This window comes from Chiloscyllium punctatum, chromosome 29 (assembly GCF_047496795.1).
Source record: "Chiloscyllium punctatum isolate Juve2018m chromosome 29, sChiPun1.3, whole genome shotgun sequence".
Classification (NCBI taxonomy): Eukaryota; Metazoa; Chordata; class Chondrichthyes; order Orectolobiformes; family Hemiscylliidae; genus Chiloscyllium; species Chiloscyllium punctatum.
Window position 1 is genome coordinate 40,202,705 of NC_092767.1, and position 5,417 is coordinate 40,208,121.

The window sequence follows — 5,417 nt, forward strand, 5'->3', positions numbered from 1 at the left end:
GATCCATTTCTGTAAATTGGTTCTGCATTCTTTCTAATTCCGATTTTTTTTTTACGAATGTAGCTAGTGTTTATGGACTTAGCATCAATATTTCTAATACCATATTTCGATGAATATTAAAACACAACAGCATATCTACTTTGGCACCAGATGACGAGCAATTGAGTCAAAATCGATCGGACGCAGTGAGACAATGATCCTCTCTTCGTGTGGTGTACATCCGTGACTCTATAATTCAATGAAGAACCATTCCCACAACTTCAGCTGTGTCAGCATCTAGTTTGCGGTGAAAGCCTGTCAATCTGCTAAGGTAACGTTCGTCTGGGTCTTTGCAAAGGATTTGGCGAAATCTTTGGGTCTTGACAATTTATTCTTCAAACAAATTTCGTATTTCATGAATTCAGTTCTTTTACTATGAAAATTGGCAATGTGGATGCAGCTGTGATGGCCGAGAGGATAAGGCGTTGGATTTGAAATCCAGTGGGGTCTCCCTGCGCAGGTTCGAATCCTGCTCACAGCGTTGACTCTTTCAAAAGTAATTAATTCCTTTGCAGAACTTGGATTTCGTGGAGCTTGAGCTTTGCATTCAATCGAAAGTAAATTTTCAACTGTGAAGATCCGAAGTAACTTCAAGATGTCTAATTGAATAAATTATATGTCGAGACACAAAAAGCCATCAACTTCCAACACTAATCAGTTTCCAAACATTTGTCGAACTATCGTGAAATTTGGATGTTCGGGAGGCGGGAGGCGGGAGGCGGGAGGCGGGAGGCGGGAGGCGGGAGGCGGGAGGCGGGAGGCGTGGCGGGGGGTGGGGTGAAATTAAGCAAAACAAGAAGCAATGCAATACATTTACCTGCAGGTGATGAGTTTTTTTTAGGATCAGTTGAAAGTCAAGCTGAGAAAGTTCAACCTAATTTACAGCTGACTCTCAAGGGCAATTATCTATTATGTCAGCAGTCAATGAATTAGAAAAAACAACTCGATGTGTGGAAAGGAACTCGACTGGTCCAGGTTCCTGGATGAGGTGTGATAAGGCAAGGCGTTATCAGCGGAGTAGAATTTTCTGGAAATATGAGAAATGGAATGTTAACAGTCTTCTGCTGTCCACATTCGTAAGAAACTGTGCATTCAGAACTGAAATTGAAAATTAACGATGAAAATCAGACTTAGCCCTCTGTTTGTGGTGTAGTATTGTTCAGAAAAATAGGTTGTTGCTGAGACTAAAATTGACCAAAATAATCGATGGGGATCTTATCCACGACCTCCGTTGGAGCAGTTGGTGTGGAGAGCTCAGCTTGAAGAACCAAGTGCCAATTATTCATCTTGGCTGTCTGAATTGCTCAGTTAAACAGACTCCCGATTTAATGAAAAAACCTTTGCTATCAGTGCTAGATGTTTTCATGTCAGCATGTTCCGATATGAGAGGACACTCCATGGAGTAGATGTGACTTAAATTTTGACTCTAACTTCAGAGATGTTGACACATTTCTGCCCCAGCACAGCACTACCATTGGTATCAAATCAAACTGAACAAAGGACGAGTTCCCTTAGACATTTCCTTTCTGCAGACTCTGCCATTGGACCGTTCAGGCCCGATGTAGGAATAGGGCGTGGTGACATCTGTTCGCAAGTGGATCACTTCATTCTTGCTCACGATCCATAAACCGTAATTCATTTTGAACTTCTTAGCCATCAGCATGATAAATGTTACGTAATGCATAGGATGGCTTCTCGAAAGAAAGAGAGAAATCTTATTCAATGCAGACGCAAATTGAAGTTGTCTCTGGTCGACCAGAAGACAGATATCGTGAAACAAAGTGAATACAGAAAACAATCAATGTTTTCTGGGAGTCAAAAAGATGTACTGGAAGAACGGAAACATATATTTGGAATTAAAGTCACATATTACTTCCAGACTAAATGTTCTTGAACCGTTATCTTAATTTGACCTTCATGTCCACCATTGCTGCAAAAATTCTCTTAACAAATCAGAACTTTGTGTTCTTTGATATTGTCTCCTTCATGTTTCTCTTGATTTTGAAACTAAAACCGAGCAATAGTAATGCACCCTATTTCACTTGCAAAGATCAGAAGAAGATCAATTTATAAGAGAACAGGAATAAAGCTACGTCTGTCTTTCAAGAGAAAACACAGTTACCATTTCGACTCCAAAAAGTCTTCTTCAGAAGTCTGCGCAATGAACTCGTAATAGTAGACCGAAAACGAAAAGAAAAGCCATAATGCCGCGAATACACCACCCTCAAGCGCATCAAGTCCTACTCGAATATGCTGAATGAATACTGCAAACATCAGTGGGGAACGGAACAAAGCTCATTCTGCAGTTGTCAACCTGTTATGACGTAGTTTGTAAAGTCAGAAATATGATTAGGTAAAAACCGGGATGAATGCAGAATATCAGAATGTGGGATCAGTCTGCTGAGTTACACTGAGAGTGTGGGGTCAGTCTGCCCTTCCCTCGGTGAGTATCACTGACTGAGTGGCATCAGTCTACTCTTTCCTGTTCGAGTTACATGGAAAGAGTGGCGTCAGTCTCCTTTTCACGGAGTGAGTTATTTGGACAGTGTGGGATCGGTCTGCTCTTCCCTGGGTGAGTTGCATTGACAGAGTGGCGTCAGTCTGCAATTTCCTAGTTGTGTTAAAGTGATCGCGTGAGGTCAGATTGCTCTTCCCTGGTTGAGTCACATAGACAGATTGGCCTTCGTCTGCTCTTCCCTGGGAGAGTCATATTAACAGAATGGGGTCAGTCTGCTCCTTTCTAAGTGAGTAATATTACAGAGTGCACTCAGTCTGTTCTTCCCTGGGTGAGCTACGTTAAGAGAGTGGTGTCTGTCTGCTCCTCCACGGGCGTGTTACTTTCTCAGAATCGTGAGAGTCTGCTCTTCTCTGTCTGAGTTTAACAGCAAGTATGGTTTGATCACTGTCTTCGCTGGATGATTCACATAGACAGAATGGAAAAAGTCTTCTCTTCTCTGAGTGAGTTACTTTGACAGAGTGGGGTCAGGCTCGTCTCCCAGCTTGTGTTTCATTGACAGAATCAGATCAGCCTGCTCTTTCCTGGATGAGTGACAGAGATAGAATGGGTACAGCCTGCTCTTCTCTGAGTGGTGTCAGTCTGCCATTTGCTGGGTGAGTTACATATAAAGTGTTGGGTCCGTCTGCTCTTCCCTGGAAGACTAACATTGACAGAGTGGCGTCAGTCTACTCTTCCCTGGGTGAGTTACATTAACAGAGTGCGGTCAGGCCATAATTTCCTCATTGAGTCACATTGATCGTGTGATGTCAGACTTCCATCCCCTGGTTGAGTTACATTGACAGAGTGGGGTCCATCTGCTCTTCCCTGGGTGAGTTACGGAAGCAGTTTGGGGTCTGTCTGCTCTCCGCAATCCAGGAACTCCATCTCTAGTGGTTTCTTGTCAGTCCCTCCAAACTAATTGCATGTTGTAATTCGACACTGCAAGCGGTCGGGAATAAATTGAGGAGAGGTGCAGGGTAGAATAATTAAAGTCAAATGCACTGATGCCTAGGAGACATGACACAAGATGTGAGTGTGGAGCTGATGGTGCAAGGCTCAGTGTCAGTGCTATTGGTTCAGCATTTATTGCTCACTGTTCGCAATGACTCACACACCACTGCTGTCAATTCACAACAATGAGCCTGTTCATCTTGGTTTGAAAATCCCTGCGTGTGTATTAACGTGGTTAATGAGACGCGAGAGGAGATGAGCACATCCTCTTTATTCTGTCAGTTTAAACAGACGAAAATATCTGTTGGATGCCAATGCAAGAGGATACTGTCTTTTTCTGTGCCTTTATAGTGGGGCATGCTCAGCATTGAAATGTCTGTTTTTGCACAAGCAGAGTTTGATTGCCATTCATACTGAGCAACATTAATACAGAAAACGCGTTTTCGAATTCCTGTGATCAAGTGGTTCAGGCATTGCACATATGGACGAGAAATCTGGCTCTTAACATGGCGCCATGGCTTAGCTGGTGAAAGCAGCTCCCATCACACTGGTGCCTGCTCATTGTATTGAAAGCTCGTTATTCCTCGCAAGTATTGTGTTGCTGATCGAGAAACTCAGTGTCCTGTTTGAATTGCTGTACATTCTGATTTCGTGTTCCGGCTTCATTTTCCTGGTTTACATCCAGTAGTGTAGGTTGCTCTTTTTAACTAGTATTTTAACCTGGAGATTCTTCCCGCCGTTCCACAAGCACTTCTGCTTCTCATCCTCTTATTCTCATTCCTTCATTCCCAGTTTTGTGGAAATTAAGTGGTGGGGCAGGAGACACTGCAGCATTCCCGGGAAATGTTGTGGTAATGGCACTGACACCACGACATGAACACCCTCATTCTCTGCTGTCACCATTCATTCGTTGTACACCAACAGTAAATGCATCGTTGTTCTTCTTCAGCTATCATGTAATTACTTTCTTTTTCTGTTGGATAAGGAATTCAACTTTAACTTCGAAAAGAGTCTTTAGATTTTGAGGAAGAAATGTCTCCTTGCCTCAGGTCGAAGTGACAGACGCATGATCCAGAGAATGTGAGACTACTTCGACCGACTCCAGCCAGGCGTCAGAAAGCCTCTCAGCAATTCGAATCTCAAACTGTCTCTGAATGTCAGGCTTTTCAAGAGCAGAAATGGGAAATGAGGGATATGGACAGCCAGAGAGTCGGAGAATGTGAAAAAGGCCCAGGAGGATACAAAGACAAATATAAAAAAAACAAAGACACATATTGAGGCAGACACTGAAAGAAACAATTCTCCATTCGGCCTGACTGCTAAATAACGGAAACTAAAAGGAAATAAGACCATAAGACATAGGAGTGGAAGTAAGACCATTCGGCCCATCGAGTCCACTCCGCCATTCAATCATGGCTGATGCGCATTTCAGCTCCACTTACCAGCGTTCTCCCCGTCGCCCTTAATTCCTCTAGACAACAAGAATCTATCAATCTCGGCCTTGAAGGCATTTAGCGTCCCGGCTTCTACTGCACTCCATGGCAATGAATTCCACAGGCCCACTACTCTCTGGCTGAAGAAATGTCTCCGCATTTCTGTTCTGAAATGACCCCCTCTAATTCTAAGGCTGTGTCCACGGGTCCTAGTCTCCTCGTCTAACGGAAACAATTTCCTAGCATCCACCTTTTCCAAGCCATGTATTATTTTGTACGTCTCTATTAAGTCTCCCCTTAATCTTCTAAACTCCAACGAATACAATCCCAGTATCCTCAGCCGTTCCTCATATGCTAGACCTGTCATTCCAGGGATCAGCCGTGTGAATCTCCGCTGGACACGTTCCAGTGCCGGTATGTCCTTCCTGAGGTGTGGGGACCAAAACTGGACACAGTACTCCAAATGGGGCCTAACCAGAGCTTTATAAAGTCTTAGT

The 5,417-nt window shown here is 43.6% G+C and overlaps 1 non-coding gene across 1 annotated transcript; it reads left to right on the forward strand.

The window, feature by feature from the left end:
• The first annotated feature begins 438 nt into the window (after window positions 1-438).
• Window positions 439-520, forward strand: trnas-uga (transfer RNA serine (anticodon UGA)). The gene has a single exon. It is a non-coding gene; the product is annotated as a tRNA-Ser (tRNA).
• The last annotated feature ends 4,897 nt before the right edge of the window (window positions 521-5,417 follow it).